Here is a 20,283-nt window from a genome sequence, read left to right as displayed (position 1 = left end):
AGTGTGTGGTGTATGAGTGTCATGTGTGTGGTGCGTGGCGTGTGACTGTGTGGCGAGTGCAGTGTGTGTGGTGTGTGGTGTGTGTGATGTGTGGTGTATGAGTGTCATGTGTGTGGTGTGTGGTGAGTGTCATGTGTGCCGGGTGTGTGACTGTGTGGTGTATGAGTGTCATGTGTGCGGTGTGTGGTGCGTGGCGTCTGACTGCGTGGCGAGCGCGGTGTGCGGGGTGTGACGTCCGTCGCCCACAGGCGCAGGCCGGCGCAGCCCTGTCCCTGCCGAGCAGGCGCCGCGTCTCTGGGGCCGCAGAGCCGCGGCCCGCGGGAGCGAGGAGGAGCCGAGCAGCGGCGCGAGCTGGGACTTCGCATCTGACACGGGAGGACCCGGTCCGCGGGCGCGTGGTGGGGACACTGCGAGTCCCGGGACTTTTCCGGGGACTTGGTGTGGGGCGGTTGGAGCCGCGAGGCCCTGGAGCTCGGGCTGTCCTGGGACAGCAGGGCTGGTCCCGTGCTGAGGACGCGGGGCGCCCTGGCGGTGCGGCTCGGTCGCAGGGGGCACGTGGCCCTCGGCCGCCCGGGCGCTGGGACCCCGGCCCCGCCTCCCCGCGGCTCGGGCCGCAGCCGCCGCCCAGGTGCAGCCGCCGGGCGTCCCCGCGCGCCCCTCGCCCGCCCGCGACTTCCTGGTTTGCGGAAGGTGCCGCGGCGCCGGCGCAGGAACTGCGAGGCCGGCTGCGGGGGCGGGGGCGGCGGAGAGGGGCCGGCCACGCCGCTGCTGTCGCGGAGGCTTTGGGGGGTGGGGGGCGGGCAGGCGCCGGGGGCGCAGCGGACGTGGGCCGCCACCACCGCCACCGCCACCGCCGCGGCCGTGAGGAGCCCCCTGCCCGGCGGCGCGACCCCGGCGCCCGGGGCAGCGGCTTCCAGGCCGGCTGGTCGGCGCTGCCCGGGCGCGGCGGTGGGAGCGCCGGTGTCGCCGCGTCGGGGGGGAGGGGCGGCCGCGGCGCCGCCCGCTGAGGGGACCGGCCCGTCCCGGGTGTGTCCGGCGGGACGGTCGCTGCCCTGTGAGGCTCCGGGAGGGAGGAGGGTTGAGGTGGAGCGGTCGCTATTTGAAGCGCTTTCTGAGCATCCAGGTCACCGTGTCTTTCTGACTTGCATTGACCAGTGTGTCGCGGCTGTTCCTTCTGCAGTTTCTTCTGGTTAACTTGGCCTCTGACGTTTGTGGACGAGGCGCCGGGTCTGCATGGTGCCCGCAAATGCCACGCGACTAGACGGCACTTTGTGTGTGCGCTACAGTATCCGTCAGTGGCTATGTTACTTCAGGAGATTGGGTAAAAAGCGGTTTAATAACGATGGTGATTTTGTTTCTAGGTGTCTCGGAGGCGTGAGCTGCGCATTTCCCTCCTGAAACTCCGGGGAGAATCCCCCTCCCCGCCGCCTCCCGCCGCCCGCGCCCCGTGAGCTCGTGTGTTCCCGTCACTGGGAACGGCCTTTCGGATCTCACAGAAGCATGACTGAACCAATGTTTAACTTTTACCCCTAAGAGAGGTACTAAAGGGCATTAGGCAAATAGGAAAATTGTGTCATTTGGAACTGTTTTCATTGTTTGACAGCTGGTGGAAAGGGGGAGTAAGTCCACCCGGGAGGCTGCAGAAGGAATCAGAGTTGAGATTTTTTCCCACTGAAACCGGTTAATGGTGGGAGGGCTGAGGAAATGTGTATCTGTGAATTAATTTATATGGCTTGTCACTTTCTATGTTTCTAGATCATGTCTTGTAACAAAAATTTTCTAAAAATCAGTATTTATTTAGAAGTCAGAGCTGGCTTTATTTTCTTGAAGGAGGTACGTGTTAAAAACAGCCAATGTGTAATACAGAGACACTAAAGTCTTGTCAGCAGGAATAACTGAAAGATGGTAACACTTTGGACTTGTGGTATCAGACTAGGCCTATTTTTACCCTCTGATGGAAAGAGAGATAAAACAGAACTCTGTTTTGAAAAAAAAGTGTCTTGATAGATTTCAATTTACAATTTGAAATTTAACCAATGAATAGGTTAAATGTGTGGCAAGTTAGTAAAAACAGTAAGTTCTGACTGATGCAAATCAGCCTTACAGTTTGTAGCGGGAAAATTTAATCTGGGGGCTGATGTCCAGTTTCCCCAATGATAATTGGTATGAAAGAAGTCTTTTTTTGTTATCTTTCGAGTCTCTGAATAGTTTGCTACTTTAAACATGCCTAAGTACCGTAAATACATCTCAAGGAAAGTATACGCAAAGTATCCCATTCGTGGACCTTTACAAATGTCCTATGGTGATCTATTAATAGAACGTGGCAGGTGGAGCCAGGTATTCGTCATTTACACTCAGATTGCAAGTCCTTGGAAGAAAGGCTGAGAGCTTGTGTTAAGCTCCATTGGCAGGATCTAAAAACACTTAGGGACACACTGGCCTTCCAATTTTGGATGCAATAAGATAAAAGCGATGATTTGCATTTATACAGCACTTGATTTATAATGTAATTGCCCATATATTATTTGACTTGTAATACAATTATTCTGTGAAGTGGACAAGGCACTTTATTTTTTTTTTTAAGGTAAGAAAATAGTCTCAGAGGTTAAATGCTTTGCCCCAAGTCTCAGATCTCAGCTCCTAAATATCAGTAATCTTAAATTTCTAATCTGAGAAACATTTTCATTGTTATTTCTGCTATACTGTAGTCATATAGTTACATTTAATATGTAGAGGTAAGAACAAGATTAGTCTTAGAATTAAGAAAATACAAGCTTTATGGAGATGCTTATTTGTTATAGGAAATAAATATAACAAAGTTTTTTTTTTTTTTTTTTTAGGGCCAATCCAGAAAGAACCTTTGACTTGGTATTGAAAGTGAAATGTCATGCCTCTGAAAATGAAGGTATGTGTGTTCTGTAAATTCTTCAAATAACTGATTGAGTCAGTCAAAGCAAGTGTTAACATTGTGGAGTACTGGAACATGATAGTATCAGAAAATAATAGTACTAAATGTGTATTCTGCATTGAGTGTCTCAGGTTTCTGGTAGTAACATAGATGCTAGGTCTTTGCCTTGGGGATATAGAAATCATGAATGTTATCTGTGCAGCTTGAATTTCAGGTGTGTGTTAAGCCCATATAACTTACAACTCAACTTTACCATGATTCATTGATAAAGTTACTGTTAGTTTTGGGAAAGGGTTTGTCTTTTCATTTTCTTTCATTTGTGTTTGAAAATTTAGCATCTTTTTAAAAACATTAAGGCAGATTCTCTGCCAGTATCAACGGAAGCTACACCAATTCCCTTCTAATGTTTCTGGAATGCAGAATGTAGACTGAGTAGCCCCTTGGGCTGGATTTACTTCAGTGGCATAGCACTTTCAGAGAGAGAGAAACAATGGCGTCACATTACTTGGAAGGGTTTCAGTTGTCAGTTCTGTATGATTTCCTGAAAATATGAGAGTATAGTACTTTAATATCATGATTGTTATAATTTCCCCCCACATTTGCTATATTGTACATGTGCATGTGTGTGTGTGGGCATGGGTAGCAGACAAGAATGAAGAATGTCTCCTTGCTTATTCTTCTAATATTTCTTTGCATGGTGCATCTTCATGGATATCTCCAGTGTAGGACCTTCCTTGTAGTGCACTCAGATCCTGGATAGCATGATGGTTAAGTGTGGGGTTTTGTGGAGACTAGTGGGCTATCCTAAAGCCTTGGTGGAAAGTTTACTGACACTCTTATCTCCAGAAACCAGCCAGCAATTATCTTCTCTTAAGCAGTTTAGAGCTGTACACCTTAAAATAGAGGAGCCCCACCCAGCTGTGGTGAAATGGGCACAGCTAATTTTAGGTAGGAAGTCACCCACATTTCTGGCTCCACCAGCCCTGCCTGCTGCACCTCTGGCCTATTTGAACTGCTGCTGTTGTCAGGTATGTCCACGGGCAGAGAGTGATCCTAAGTTGCAGGGAACATTCTCTGATTAAAGAAGTTATTTTGTGTTGTCCTACATGGAGTAAAGTTTGTCCATTTGCATTCTTTGCAGGCCCAATGAAGTCCTCTTTGCAGAATGGGTACTCAAATGGATATATTATTTTTTCAGTTCCAGTTTAAATCTATTCTGTAGTGTATTTGTTATGAATTAATCTTGAAAATAATCATAGCATTACCTAAGGTGTGTGGAATAATGCTCACCTGATGTTGTTGGTAAAATAGGCTAAATTCATTTGGAAAATGTGGATTTTCCATAACTTTAAATTCATGCTAAAGTGATCTTGAAAGATAGATCAGTCTGCCTTATATAACATTCAATCTATGCACGAGTAAGAGAGGTTGTTACCTTTTCATAAAGACTTGTGAGTGGTTTACTCCCTCCTTCCTCCCTTCACCGGTTCCTACTGTTCATGAACTAGTCATTCCAGTTTGTATCTTCTATTCCTGCCATGCTTTTATTACTGTCTTTCTGCTGTTACTGTTTAAATCACTAGTTTTTAGAAACATCTTCATGTGTATTTTAAGTTTATCCAGCTTAGTAAAATTTGAAATATAATAAATGATTAAAGTAAGCAATTTTGGTTTCTCTAGGTTGCGATTAATACATTCTATATGGCTAATTGGCACAAAATTCTAAAGATTTTTTTTAAAAGCTAAACTCACCCATGCAAAAACCAGTAACCTTTCTTCTTTTGAAGAAGGACTTAAGTAGTATGATAACTAATATTTTAGTGTCTAACAAGTTACAACTTTTTGTGCCCTAAAAGTAATGCTATCTGTAAAAGTAAAATTTTATGTTGAATTGAGTGTTTATGTAATGTTTTCTCAATTTTCTGTTTTATCGCTAAATCTTAAATGGATAAAGTGCAGAAATTATTTAAAAAGTTATTGGAATATTCCTATTTAACTGTCAGTACTTATTTTTTTTTTTTGTTTTTTGAGACAGGGTCTTGCTCTGTCGCCCAGGCTAAAGTGCAGTGGCATCATCATAGCTCACTGCAACCTCAAACTCCTGGGCTCAAGTGATCCTCGTGCCTCAGCCTCCTGAGTAGCTGGGACTACAGGTGCGTGCTACCACGCCCGGGTAATTTTTCTGTTTTTTGTAGAGATGAGGTCTCATGCATGCTCAGGCTCATCTCGAACTCCTGGCCTCAACCACTCTTCCTGTCTTGGCCTCCCAAAGTGCTAGATGTGAGCCACTATACCCGGCCCTTAGACTGTTATTTTCATCTGCATTCAAAGCTGGGTCACTAAGTGTGTCCAAGTTTAAGCCACAGGACAGGCAAGAGAAATACTTAAGGGAAGAAATTTCTTAGGCAAGGTAGGGGAAAATTTGATACGTTACTTTCCTTGCTAAGAACTTAGTCACACAGTGATACTACTTAGGTATAAGGGAGATTGGAAAATGTCATCTTTAACTTTATGACCAAGTGCTGAGGGAAAAGGGAAAAAACATTTAAGTAGATCAACGGTCATTTGGCCACTCATGCCTGTACTGAATCGGCATCTTGTATGATTTTAGGAGCTCACCCCAGTCCAAGCAGCTTGGACACGTTATTGGCCCAAACTTGTTTTTTGTTCTTCCTTTTGTTTTTCATCCTTCACCTCTGATGCAAACCCTTACTTATCTAATTTCTAAACTTAAGCTGCTGTACGTATCAATGGATTTAAAAAGAGACAGCAGGGAAGAATGGTGGGAATGGAGTTACTCTTTGTGCTAATTCTAGCTCAGCTGGCCAAAAATGGCCAGTTACATTTGTAGTAGAAAAGCACTTAAAACTGTGAACAAGCTTCATAAAAGTGTCACATATTAGCTAAAAATTAGTTCTTACAGGAAAAACCTTGACTGGCCTCCATCATGCCATAGCATTCTCTTTTGTAGCCTTCCATTATGTTTCTCCCATATTTTCTTCTTCCTTTTCTTCCCTTGTGCTTCATTTATTCTCAGAATGATTTATTTCTAACATTAAGCTTTCTTAAATTTTTAGAAGTTGGAAAGTTAATATATTTTATCATAAGCCAGATCAAATTTAAATTTTTAAAGGAAGCATTGAAATTCTTGATTTTTGGTTTGTTGGAGGAAGTGACTATACAGAAGTACTTTCAAATAAGAATGTTTTGTTATAAAGCATTCTTGTTTCCAAAGTTAAGTTACTCTATAAAATAATTAATTTTTCTATTAACTATGATAGTAGTCTAATGCTGATGGATGTATTAATATATAGTATATTTATGAGTATATATGCATACTTACTGATGGAAATTTGGAAAATAAAGACATGCATATACAAGAAAATATAAATCATGCCTAATCCCATATTCTAGAAATTACCATTGGTAAATGTTTCCTTCATGTCTTGAACGTACATACAATATTGATTTTTAAGAGTCATGGTTAATTGGTTGTCTCTTTTCCATCATTTTACTTAGGCATAATTCATGGACAGAAAAGATATTTAATGATAGGCATGATAGATCTATTTAATCTTAGGTTTTGTACCATTCTGTTAACTATTATACATATATAGATTTAACTAAATTTATTTTCTTATATTTTTCTGTTTTATCAAATGTTCCTTTTAATTTTGTTAAATTTTGTATACATTTTTTTTCTACAGAAGTAGGAATGAAATATTTAACATTTCCTGCCAGTCATTGCTTATGCATTTTGTTCCAAAGTCCTCAATTTAAATGGTGTTCTTTGCCAGGCTTAGATTTTCATGTGACTCTTTTTTTTTTTTTTTGAGACAGAGTCTCACTTTGTTGCCCGGGCTAGAGTGAGTGCCGTGGCATCAGCCTAGCTCACAGCAACCTAAAACTCCTGGGCTCAAGCGATCCTACTGCCTCAGGCTCCCGAGTAGCTGGGACTACAGGCGTGTGCCAACATGCCCAGCTAATTTTTTCTATATATACTTTTTTTTTAGTTGTCCAGATAATTTATTTCTATTTCTAGTAGAGACGGGGGTCTTGCTCAGACTGGTCTCGAACTCCTGACCTTGAGCAATCCACCTGCCTCGGCCTCCCAGAGGGCTAGGATTACAGGTGTGAGCCACCGCGCCCGGCCAATTTTCATGTGACTCTTAAAAGAATAGCACATACTTCTCCAAATCAGACATCTGCTATGTATAAGCATTGATTTTTTTTTTCCTCATAAGAATAAATTTATTTCTTTTGTGAAGTTTGTTGGTCATGACCTATTGAAGTTGTCAGGCTAATCATCATTATGGGTTAAAAAAGGGCATGTTTATATTTCTCCTAAAATTTGGGGAATCAATTTATATTACTGTATGAACTATGTAACCCATGATTTATTCTTGAATTCTGAATACTATAGTCAGTGGTTGCACTCTTACCTCTCATGAATTCCTATCCATTGTAGCCTTTTGAACTATTCTGATTATTCTGCACAGTTTATTTTTTACATTATTCATGTTAAATATTATGGAAAATTTTGAAAAAAGGAAAAAGATTCTTTTTATACCAATAACATAAAAATATCTATTTTTGTGCATTTTGTTTCAGATTTCACTATGAGCTTATTTAATATGATTATAATCATATATAATAAGTTTTCACTTAATAATTTTCAGCATTAGTTGTTTCCATGGATGTGAATTATAAGGTTATATTTTAAAAACTGTAGTCCTCCCCACAATCATTGTAAATATTCATGAACTCACCCATAACTTAACATACTTAAGGGAATTGTTTTTCTACTGACATCATATGACCAAATTTAAATTTGTTTAATGTGTTTAACATTTTACAGGTTAAAAAAATTTACAAATAGTTTTTATAAGTATGATTTGTTTTATGTATGACTTTACTTCTGTTTTAAAGCTTTAATTGAATATCTGCTTTTGGTTTACTATTTGTCTTTTGTTCAATATTAAAAACTTGTAAAATATATAAATATTAAGGGATGTGAAAAGATATGACAGTTTTCTTTTGACTTCTGCATTTTGACCAGTTCCTTCAGCGATAAACACAATAGTAAACTTTCTAACGAGAAATATCTAATATAAAAACTGCAAATAAAAAATGGTCTATTGTAACATTTTTGAATGTATCCTTTAGTTAGATTTTTAAGTGCAGGAGATTAGAATGTCATAAATAAGCCTGTGTATTATTTTAAGAGAGCGTATAGAGGAAGGGGTTGTATGTTAGTAAAATACATTTACTGACCCATGTGTGAATTGGTGACCGAGATTGTTAAAGCATTGAGTTCTAAAGGTTTTTCTCTTATCTTTATGTGCAACAATGGAAAGTTTTACCGTGTGGTCACATAACATCTTCATCAGGTTCTCAACAGGATACCTTAGTTAATTTTCAGCTGAGTGCTTGACAAGATTTTCTCTGGCTAGCTGGTTGGGTGAGAGTCTAGACACCGAGAGGCCAGGCTTTCGTTTCCTCACAATCTCATCATTGTGCGTGTTGAGTAGGAGCAGCTTCCTCTGATGTAGGGCTCCAGGCACAAACAAGGAAGACAAAGACACAGCTTTTGTTCTCCAAGAGAGGAGCTAATCCCACTGCTGCACACTGTGAAAAACCTTTTATAAAGAGAGGAAAAAAAACTTTCCTGGAAGGTGAAGGGTTAACAGTTTAACCTCTGACCGCAAAATAAGCCAGTAAGAGGGGAAAAGTGTTGGGTAAGGTAGAAGAGCAGGAGAAACACTCATCGAGGTCTGTGTGTTGTGTTTATGAAAACAGGTCAAGCAGATGACTGTCAGCGATGGATACTTGAGTTCTGATAGTACACATGTATTTCCAACTGTGTCTTTTGACTTACAGTACTTAAGCATATATTTAAACTTCTTAATTTGGAAAGTATATGTTGCAGACCACACTATAAATGCAGGAAACAATAGATATGTAATGTTTGTCTTTTGCTCTTTTTCCCTAATTAAAAAGCTGCATTACGGACTTTTGTCAAGGTATGAATATTTATTTCATTATACGAGAATAAAATCTGGATCCTTTTTATTCATTTTTCCCCAGTTTCCTTATTTAATATGATCGTGTATCTCTGCAGAAATAGAAAAGTTGGGTAGAGCACGTCTCTGGTACATATTAAGACTCCTATTTGGTCTGTGGCATTTTGGTGCCTATTCTGTTAGTACATACAGGTCTTCAGGTGGTCAGTGTTGTTATGAAATAGTATACAAGTCCAGGTAGGAGATGGTTGTAGTTCTAGTGTAAAAAGAATTTGGAGATTTCTGTCTGATCTTATATTGATATTAATGTTATCAATACTGAGAATTTAGTTATAATCCATTTAGAACTGATGGAAGTTAAGGTGCTAATCCCTGTGTCACCTGCTGGCTTGGACCTATCGATCTGGACCAATTGCTTCTCCTTCTCCTGTCAATCAGATATCAGTCTTGAACAATAATTAAGGTTTTCTGCACTTGGGCTCTTTGCTTGGCTGTGTTAATGTATGTAACTTATTCCTGAGAGTAACCACGTGTAGATGTGGGTGAGCAGCTGCTTGTGTTGTATTGTTTGCGGCTGTTCTAAGGTGCAGGATGCTGTGGTGTCATCTTGTGATGACTCTCCTCTTGCTCTGACTCCCTTTGGTAGTATGAGGCGCTTGTTCCCGTGGTTGCCTCGTTTCACTTTTACTCTGAAAAACAGAAAAGGAGAAAGAGGGGGAGAAACAGAGGCTAGAGATTGTGCTGGCTATCCAGTGATAAAGAGGTAAGGGCGAAGAAAAAGGGTAGAAAGTAGAAGGTGGCAGTGAGCTGAAGGAAAGAGACAAGAGGTGAAACACGTGAAATGTACACGTTAGGTCGGAGTGGGCGGTGAGCTACTGTGCAGCGCTCTAAGTTTTCAGCTAATAAATAGTTGATGAAAATTTGATAAGGAATCATTCCTTAAGACAGAAGTACGCAAGGATGGTGTAAAACAAGTGACCAGACTTAGGAAGGTCCTGGGGGTGGAATGAGGTAGATTTATGTGAAGATAAAGAAAAAATAACAGCCAGTCATTTTGCCTCATGCATTATCTCCATTCACCATGGCCAAATGTCTGCATCTGTGTCTTACCATTTTCCCCCTTTTGCCTGACAGTACTGAATATGATGATAGTTAATGACGTAAGGCTTCCGAAGTGTCAGGCGCTGTTCTAGGCAATGTGTGTATGTAGGCTCACATGGTATTCATGAAATGTTTAATTATTTTTCCCAACATAAAATTAGGTGATTTTTTTTTCATAAAAATTCTAGCTTTTCTTGAAAAATCACAGTGTCTGTCAACACTGGGCCCACTTTCCACGTGGCTGGAGCTGGATGATGCTGCCTTCTTGAGAAGGGGTCTGGGGTCTCTTTTTTACTGCATCCTTGTGTTGTTTCCTGCAGGCTCACTGCACTGATTTACACCACCTGCATCTATATGTGTGGGTACACCTGTGTGCTCTAAAGGCATTTCACCTTGAAATCTTTTTCTCCCTTGTACCTATAAAGAGGGAATATATTTATGTAACAAATAAATAATTATACCTTGACTTTTTCATAGGTTTTAAAGAAGATCTTAATTTTTTAAAAGCTTATGCGACATTTAAACATGATTTTATGCTGTTTTCTAAATTCTTTGTGTTATGCCTGTGCTTCTCCACATGGAGTCTGGGGGGCTGTGGGGATCCTCTGGAGTCCTTCGGGGGTTCTGTGAGGTCAGAACTATTTTCATGATAATCCTGATATGTTATTAGCCTTTTTTACTCCCATTTTCACAAGTAGGTGGTGGACTTTTCTATAGGCTTTGGGATGAAGTTATTGCTCCAATGACTGATGAAGTGTGTACTTGGGACAGTAAACATCATTTGCAGTAACTCACCTAAACAGTAGTTCTTTGATGACCTCAGTGATATCTAAGAGTAAAAATAATTCCTGAGACCAAAAAGTTTGAGAACTTGTGTTCAACGTTATGGAGGCTAACTAAAACACATCAGCAGCCAATGTCCAAGGACAATTCTGCATAATTACTATTTATTCTATGTAATTACTGTTTAATTGACCATTTATTTCTTGAAGCGTGGTGCTTTCTTAATTAGTGATGGCTTTACCCTGTTCATTTGCTTGTTATCTTTAGTGAAAACATATAAGGGTGGAACACTTGACTCTCTTTGATATCAACAAGTATTTGATTCATTATATTGCCTTTAAATCAGAATTGATCAGACTTATATTAAAGTAGGCTAGCTACTTAAAATAAGCACGTTGATATAAGTAAATTAATGTCATGAGATTTACTCTGAAAAAAGTGATATGATAGGGAAGAATTTTATATGCATTATATATTTCCATTGGCTGGAAGGAATGAAAAATAAATTCCATGAAAAAAATTGAAAAGACTGCTTTTATGAAGTATACAGAAAAAATAAAAAACATGATTTCTGCCTTCAGGATCTTTATTTAAGTGAGGAAATATAAAATAGTTAAGTAGAAGTGTAAGGCAGTATAACATATTTCAAAATAACTGGCTTAGATGATATGTATTGCCTGGAAGTGAGACCGTCCGTGAGGTTGCAGTGTTTTGGGAAGGCCTCACAGCAGTGGTCCAGAACAGAGCAAAGAATTTGGAGATACAGATAAAAGTGAACATAGTATTTGAGGAAGGGGGTACAGCATGTATTGAAGTATGAGTAAATCCTTGGAATTTGTCATTTTATGTACGTGAAAGACTGGATGCCTGGATTGAATAGAAAATTTATATTGGAATGTAGAGGGAAATAAATTTTAGGTAGGATGGAATTGGGTCAGAAGTGCCAAGTTTGCTACATTGACTGGTCTTAATATGTAGAGTTATTTATTGTGTTAAAATTTGAATATTCTACTTGAGGTATTAAATACCAACATAGATTGAGGAATTGGGTTTTCTCAGTGTAAGCAGTGAGAAGCCACTGAATATTTTTCTTTGAACAGGGGCATAATAACATTATTTTAGGCTGGGTGTGGGGTGGCTCATACCTATAATCTCAGCACCCTGGGAGGCCAAGGCAGGAGGATGGCTTGAGTCCAGGAGTTCAAGGCTCTAGTTAGCTATGATTGTGCCAGTGCACTTCAGCCTGGGCAACAGAGCGAGACCCTGTTTCTAAAAACCAAGACAAAGGACAACACTATTTTAAGGAATTAATTTAGTGGCAGTGGGATGAGAAGAGCTAAGTGTCAGCCAGACTAGTTAGTAAGAATTTAGAGTAGGGTTAGAATATGACAGAAGAGGAATGGATGAGAACTACATTTCAAAGGAAGAACTAACATGATTAGCAGCCGATTAGATGTAGAGGATGAAGAAGGTGTGTTAAGGCTGATTCTGAGATTTTCAGCTTTGGTGCCTGGGTTTCATTAGTAGAGTGAGAAGGGTATGATCAGTTTAGACACTAAGGGAATGGTGTAATGAAGTCATTGGAAAAATTTGGCTTAAGATACGAAATTTTGCTTTATGCTTATGAACATCTATAAAAAACACTAATGTTTTACATGTGGAATTATGTATTATGTTGTAGTTTTGAGTCTAGTTTGAAACACCTGAAGCTTGAAAAAAGGCTGAAATTTTTTTTTTTTTTTCCAGAAAGATTGAGGTAGTTGTTCCCAACCAGCGCTACACATTAGAATCACCTGGGGAGTTTTAAACAAAAATTAATTGCAGACATTTAGTATGGTATGGGATCGGGTAAAGAGGCCACCTTTTTCTTTTTTAAATGATGTTCCTCAGGCAATTTAATGAACAGAAAGGGTTGAGAACCACCACATTTATGTAGAGGAAATAATTTGTGAGATACGGGAAATAGAGTTTCAGTAACAGCTTTTGGGTTTGTTTTAAATTACATGTGGTGATGTTCCAGCTTTTCAACAAGAGAGAAAAGAGTTAAGTTCTCTTGTGAGAGATTTAGTTGGACATGGGGAAGAATTTTTATTTATTTTTTAAAAATTTTTATTGATTTGTGGGGTACGTGTGCAGATTTGTTACATGGACATATTGCATAGTGGTGAAGTCTGGGCTTTTTATGTCACCTTCACCCAGTGAGTGTATTTAGTACCCATTAGGTAATTTCTCATCTCCCACCCCTCTCCCACCTCCCACCTTCCACCCCCCTGCCCCTCCGAGTCTCCAGTGTCTGTTCTACTGGGAAGAACTTTTTAAGACTGGTCAAGTGAGGCCATGGGAGTAGAGAAGGGACAAAGGAATCTGTAACTGGTTGTGATCAATTAGTTGTAAATACCACTGCACTCAGACCATCCTACTGGGAAGAACTTTGAACCATTAGATTTATTGGACACTGCAGGAGGGAAACTTGGGAGGTTCGTGGTAGTGTGTGTGCGGAGTGTAAATGGATACACCCAGTTTGGTGTAATGTGAAGGAGCCGGACACGCAGGGAGAGGGAACAAGGCCTCTTGTGACCCCTCTAGCCTATAATCTCCAGTACATGGTTATTTTCATAGGTAAACTCACGTGACAAATAATCCGTGTGAAATTGTGTTTGCTCTTGCAGTCTGTGTATTATAGAAGTAGAATTCAGTCTAGTTGGCCTCAAAACCAGATCACTGTTTTCTATTCTCAATACCTAGCAAGGTCTTTCTAATATAATTCCCAATAACTTGATATTATGTGTTTTAAGAAAAATGAGTGAAAATTACTCTAGGAGTTAATAATTGGTAAGCATGTTCAGACTAACAGCTTTCTGTCCCTACAAGGAAATGATTCTTTTTGCCAATATCAGTGTTATATTTACCAATCATAATATTGACCTCAAAGGTTAATGGTATAAACTCATTATTAGTTAAGGAAGATGCTATCAGGGAAGATTTTAGAATTAAAAAAATGCTTAATTAGTAACAGTGAAATATTTGTTCACATCTCTACTTCTTTCATAGTATAGCAAGAGAGACCTGAAATATAATACCTGGGTTATGCTTGTTTTGCTTATCATTGTACTTTGTCATTAACAAGTTTCTTAATTTTATCATAGATATTTTAAAAGTGTTGCCCACAAGTCCGTAGGCATCACTAACTTGAGGGTGGAGATGACACATTGAAATTCAGACTCAGTTGTTGCAGCTTGATGACCTTTATCTGAGCGCCTTCTGGGTCTTAGTCCAGTTTGAGGTGTTCACTTTGGTTCCTATGTCCGTGGTCCCCCAGGGGCGTCTCACAGGTGGAGGAATCGCTTGTCTCCCTCAGCTGCTGTGCCTCATGCCTGTCCCTGCAGTCGTCTCCGTATGACTGACGCAGTCGTCTCTCCAGACCTTGCTTGGTGCTCCACCAGGATGATGCTGGTGACGCTGGCTGGTGCTGGCAGGGACGCGTGCCATCACCTTCGAGCACTGTTTGAAGTGCACCCTGTGTCACTGCTACTGCTCTTGTCACCTGGGCTGCCATTCGTGATGGTGTTGCCGGTCCTTTGTACTTTCAGCGCCACTTGATCCTTCACAGCCCGCACTGTGAGTCCAGTCCCTGCGGAGTAGGGAGGCAGCTTCTTATGGTCTGTGTTGAAGTTCTGCAGACCTAGAGCTCATTAGTCATTCTATGAAACACTTTCCACAGTGCCCGCTTGCTGACAAGGTCCCTGAGTTAGATCAGGTTCATAAACACCCGCTGTAATCCACTGGGAGAGTTTCCCTCTGACTCATAGGCCTCTATTGCTCTTGGGATGAATTCTGTCTCAGGAGGGTGGATCATCTTATAAATCTTATATTATTTGCTGTCTTCCCTGCTATTTCACCACAGATTGTCAATATATGTCTGAATTCTAGTCCTAGTATCTATAAGGTGAAAGTTCTTTTCCCAGGATGTTCATTTAAAATATTATTTGAATTATTCAGTAGCCTCATACCTGGGCTCATTATTTTGTCACTTTTCAGTTTATGCTCAACACAGAAGCCAGAGTGATCCTGTTGAAATATGTGAGACCATGTTACTTCTCTGCTCAAACTGTTCTGTGGCTTCCTTTCCCAGAGTTCAAGGCAAGTTCTTCTTTATGACTCTTAAGGTTCTTTATGTTCTCCTTGTTTCCTCTTATCTTTCTGGCTTCATCTAGTCTCCTTTTTTCATTTAATACTGTATTTTGTACATTTTTTTTCATATGAGCAAATGTAATTTTTTCAAGACTGTAATCTTTTTCAGGGCTGTATAGTATGTCATAGAATAATAATAATATAACCATTTTCATATTGATGGACATTTAAAGTTATTTCTAAAACTTTGTCAATTACAAACAGTGCTTCAATAAACATTGTTGTATATATTGGTCTGCATACATGAAATATATGATTTCTTGCATTTTACACTTTCCTTAGGGAGAATTATTCTTTTTTCCTGCTGTTACAATCTTTAGACACTCCTTTAGTGAGAATCTGTTCTTGGTGCATGTTTTAGTTTTTGTCTTTCTGAAAATATCTTTATTTTGCCTACATTTCTGTTTACACGGTTTTAAATGACAAGGATACTTTCTTAAAGGTTTTGAATATATTATTCCACTGTCTTCTGGCTTCCATTGCTGCTATTGAGAAGTCTGCTATCAGTGTAATAACGTGTCTATTTTTCTAGTTATCTCTTTTCTCTGTAGGATACTTTTAAAGTTATCGACATCATTTTGTGCTTTGCAACTTCGTTATCAGGCCTCAAATGTCTTTCTTGAGCTCTAGCTTGGGCTTGTTGTGCTTTCTGAATCTGAAGCTTATGTTGTTTGCCAGTTTTGGAAAAATCAGTCTTTATTTCTTCTAATATTATTTTCTTCCCTCCCCCATTACACACACTCCATTCTCTTTGGTCTGATTTTTTAGAACTCTAAATAGATCTGTGTTGTTATTTTGGTCCCCATTTTTCTTAACTTCCTTTAGGTTTCTCACTGTTTTTATCCTTGTGCCTCATTCTGTTTACTATCTTTTGTGTCTGATTTATTTCACTATTTCTCTTCTCAATTTTATAAGATTTGCTATTTATTCTATCCATTGAGCTTTTAATTTCAAAAATTATATTTTTGAAGTTCTAGTTTTCAAAATCTGTCTTTAAAAATCTCTTATTGTTTGCTCATACTTGGAATCCTTATTTTCTTTTTTAAACATTTTAGATATTTTTATTATATATGTTGTTTCAGATAACTTTAATATCAAAAGCCTTTGAGGCAGGAGCAAAACAAAATATTTTAATTCTGTTTCTGATGGGTTATAATCACAGGTGTTTAGATTTTCTATAGTAATTTTGAATTGCAAATTTATGTTTGGCAAGACCTGAGTTGAGTATTTCTTCTTCCAAAGGATATTTATATTTGCCTCTGTCCTGTGCCTGATATGAGATCTCTCTGGGATTACAAAATCAATTCCTAGGCTTTGTAGATAAAAAGATAAGTAGTTATTGCATTTACAGTAAATTTCTTAGTGAATTTATTTGTTGAGTCTTAAGTATATTCTACATTTAATTTGATCCTAACTTGGATGTATTCTGAAAGAAATGTGACACATGGCTTAATTTGGTTCTTTAATATTTTGTTTTATTGTATTTTCATTTTAAAATATTTTTAGTAATTCTTAATGTAGCTTACAAATATTTTCATCTTAGTAAACTTTGAGTCATTTTAATAGTAGGTATGATTCTACTCATAAATTTTAGCTTATTTCCAAATTATTGAAACTGTGTGTTATATCTAGGAGTGCCAGGAGTCTGTTGCACTTCAAACTATCTTTATGTCAAATGGGAAAAGCCTTCACTAAGTTTGCATTTCTACACAGAATTATTTTTTGGTGTAACATGAAAATTAAATGTTATGAATAAAATGAAACTGTTTTATGAGAGGGTCAGTTAATTTTACATTTCTGAAGTTTCACGCTAAGGCTGTGTTTCTTTAAAATGTTTTAGTTCAAAGAGTTAAATATAAGGGATATTGTGAATAAAAATACATGTTGTCTTTTTGTTTAATCACATACTTGTAGGAAGAATTATTAAAAAACACTGTCTCATGCTAAATTAAAACATGGCCTCTTGTCTTCCTTCCTCTTTAAGGGAATCATAATAAAAGCTATTGCTTTAGGATAGGATGCACATCTTAGCTGACTAAAAGGTGTATCAGGTTTTGTATGACAGATCGTCTTTCTGCAGGCAACCTATTAACTTCTTTTTCCCCTGTGTTCTTATAAAAACTTAGTGTTGGCTTTTTATGATTGATATCTGAAAAATGTCAAAACATTGATTCTCAGTTGGAAGTTCCTTGTCATAGATTAATCAAAATTGAACATCTGTGGAACAGCATTTCTTTCCCTTTTTTGTTGTTGATTTTTTTTTTTAACTCTCATGAAGGGCCCTTGGGACAGATGGCCCCTTACTGTTGGTTTGATTACCATGATCACCCACAGCTTCAGAGGAGTGCCAAGAAAAGAAATTGCTTTCTTTGTCAAGGTGTTTTCAATTCAATTCTCACCCATTAGCCCTGTTTGGTTAAGTTTGGAATTACTCTATCAGGTGATTGATGAGAGTTTTCATTTTATTATAATAGGTCTTATTTAAAAGGAGTGGAAGTAGTAAAATGATATATCTAACACGGTATGGATTATATGAGATTCTTAGAAGTTTCATTTTCATTACCTTAGTTAGAATTTGCTAATCTATGAGCAAAAAGAGCTTCCTTATTTTGAGTTGTGATGCTAATTTTAGGTTATTCTGGGGAGAAATATTTAGAACGACTAGAATTATCCATTAAGTTGTTTCTATGGTTTGCATTTCAGAAGCACCAAAATTATTTTACAGTAGTAGAAGCAGTTTGATTTTCCAGATGACTCTTTAGAATGAAGATAATCACAATGGGATCATTACATTAGATTTTATTTCTATCACTGCTTATGTACATTTTTAGGATGGTGAACAAATGGACAAATTTCCAAATTTGCTTGCTTTTAAATGTGTACATCATATAAAGCAACAAATAGAAGTGTGATCTCTATTTTTGCAACTGGTTATAAAGTAAAAGATCTTGAAATAATGTTTTCATTTCTATAAGGTTTTTGTGCATGTAAGTCAAACTTAACATGATTATATGAAGAATTATTTTAATTCCAGATTGAGAGGATATTAATTTGAATACTATTAATATTCTTTACAAGGTTTCTTCACATACAGATTTCCAAGTATTGTTCAGAGGAAGTCTGTAAGATTTAGGCCATTGTTTTACAAAAAAAAATTTAAATACTTGTTTTGCTGAAAATATCTTCTTGTAGATAATTAAGTGTGAATGTACTTTAAACTAGTGTCCAGTGAATGACCATTAAAGTCAAAGGTAACCAACCAGAGCAAACTGGGTTTACTTGTGTGGTGCTGTACGTGCAGCGGCGTGTTTCAGAGAGGATGTCCTGCTAGAAGCCGGGATACCTGGATTCCAGTCTTGGCTTCGATAGTTACTAGCTCCAGAACCGCAGGATGAAATATAACTTTCCTAAGTCCGAGTGGTAAAAAGTACCTTTAAGGTCCTTTCTCATTCAGAAAATTCTAAGATTCTATCCATATATAATGAAACTTTTTGTGAAAATACAAAATAAACAAAAGCCTTAAATTTTTTTACATTCACAGATACACCTACTGTGCATTTACCCTTCTGTTGTTCAAATTGGAACTTAATTGCTTAAATTCTACAAAGCAAAGCATTCTAAGAAACCACAGCAAAAAATATTTCCTCACGTATCTGACATGGAAAGGTACAGACAGATGTCTGTCTTGTTTAGATATGGACTGTCAATGTGTCTGTATGTGGCATACATAGAGGAAATGAATAGCCAGTATATCTTTATGTTCACATAACTAAAGTTCTCCATCAATTATATAGGTCCAGTGTCATAAAACACTCAATTTTGAAATAAAATTCTTTTCTTTGGGATATGGAAGTAGAATTATCCTATTAGTAGACTTACTAGCACAGAAAGGGTTTTAAAAACATTTTGGTAGTGTTTTTCTTTCTAAAAATATTTCCTGCTGTAATTGCTCTGGGTGATGTTTCTTCTTGGCCCTGTGAAGATCTACCTATTGTCAAATAAAAAAATATGTAATAAAGAGAATTTTTAATTATTTATTGCCATATTAGAAAGAATATTTACAATCAGGAAGTATTAAATTCCTTAACATGTGACACATAATGGTAATCGTTGTGAGAGATACATGATCTGTGCTATTAGCTCTCAAAGTCTGGTGCTTAGACGAGTAGTGTCAGTATCACCTGGGAACATGTTAGAAATGCGTTTTCTCAGACCAGCCTCAGAAGTTCTGTGAGTAGGACTCAACAGTGTGGATGTGTAGACATTTCTGTTGCACGCTAAAGTTTGAGAACTGCTGAACTAGACCTTTAAAAGGATACTAAAATTCTATATTCTCATCTACATGTTAGCTTTAAAATAATTTGTACACACATCTGATTATGTTTTATCAAGATTATTTTTAGTCTGAATTTAAGATTTTTCAGCAATGAATTTGTTTTTGTTTTCACTATTGCTTGTAGTCTTAACGTTTGTAATGTTGTGCAGTCTGTAATATTGTGTTTTTTTTATTACTGCTTTGTCAGAATGAGTGATATTTTTCCATCAATGCTGTAAATCTGTGTTTTGCTGGGGTACATGCAAGGAAAAATGGCATGGTGTTGGTTCTCTGGCTTTCTGGTTTCACCAAGGTCATTTGTGGCCCTAAATGATTGAGATACTTCCTGAAATCCTTTTTTGCAATCAGGCTGAATATAAAATTACAATGATTAGTGGGTTTGAAAACTACTTTGCAGATGTAATAAAAATTATAATTTTAACTGTAGTTATTAAACTTCGTGCTTTTCAGGCTTTTTCATATACTAGCACATGTAGAAAATGATAGTTACATAGGATACTTGGATAAGCAGATGAGACACTGTTCTTTTAAAATCAACTTAGAGAAGTGGAGAAGGAAGTTGATTCGCTATTTTTCAATACCTGCGTCTGATCACAGACGGAAAGCATTGTGTTACTCATAGGTAGAAGACCAGAAGTTAAGCTGCCTAATTTCATAATTCTACTTATGCTTCCATTTATTTATTTCATCTTATTTCTCAATCCTACAGTCTTCATATATATGTAGTATACCTTCAACTGAAAATAGCTGTTTTAAAATGTATTTGCATGTTTTGGTGGCAGAGAGCTTCCTACTAAACAAAAAAAATGAGCAACTTTTACACAAAACTCTTATTTTTGTACCACAACAGATTTACTTAGATTTATGGCTTTCTCTTCTGTTTTTCCTGTAACAATGGCACACGTCCTCCAGCTTCTGTCTAAGGCTCGTCTCACCGTCCT

General features: G+C 38.2%; 1 long non-coding RNA gene across 4 annotated transcripts in view; it reads left to right on the top strand.

Annotated features, from left to right (window-relative positions):
* Positions 1-676: 676 nt before the first annotated feature.
* The window catches only part of LOC123630025, a 32,516-nt gene continuing 12,909 nt past the window's right edge, over positions 677-20,283 (top strand). The window contains exons 1-3 of one of the 4 annotated variants that reach the window (XR_006732553.1): positions 677-690; positions 1,181-1,538; positions 2,841-2,905. This is a non-coding gene — a long non-coding RNA (uncharacterized LOC123630025). Of the gene's footprint in view, positions 691-951; positions 1,539-2,840; positions 2,906-4,943; positions 4,984-20,283 lie in introns of those variants that run through there. The other 3 variants (XR_006732552.1, XR_006732551.1, XR_006732554.1) reach the window with 3 other exon arrangements.

Source organism: Lemur catta, unplaced genomic scaffold (assembly GCF_020740605.2).
Source record: "Lemur catta isolate mLemCat1 unplaced genomic scaffold, mLemCat1.pri scaffold_70_ctg1, whole genome shotgun sequence".
Classification (NCBI taxonomy): domain Eukaryota; kingdom Metazoa; phylum Chordata; class Mammalia; order Primates; family Lemuridae; genus Lemur; species Lemur catta.
Note: the sequence above shows the minus strand (reverse complement) of the source record. Positions and strands in the feature narration are given on the sequence as shown.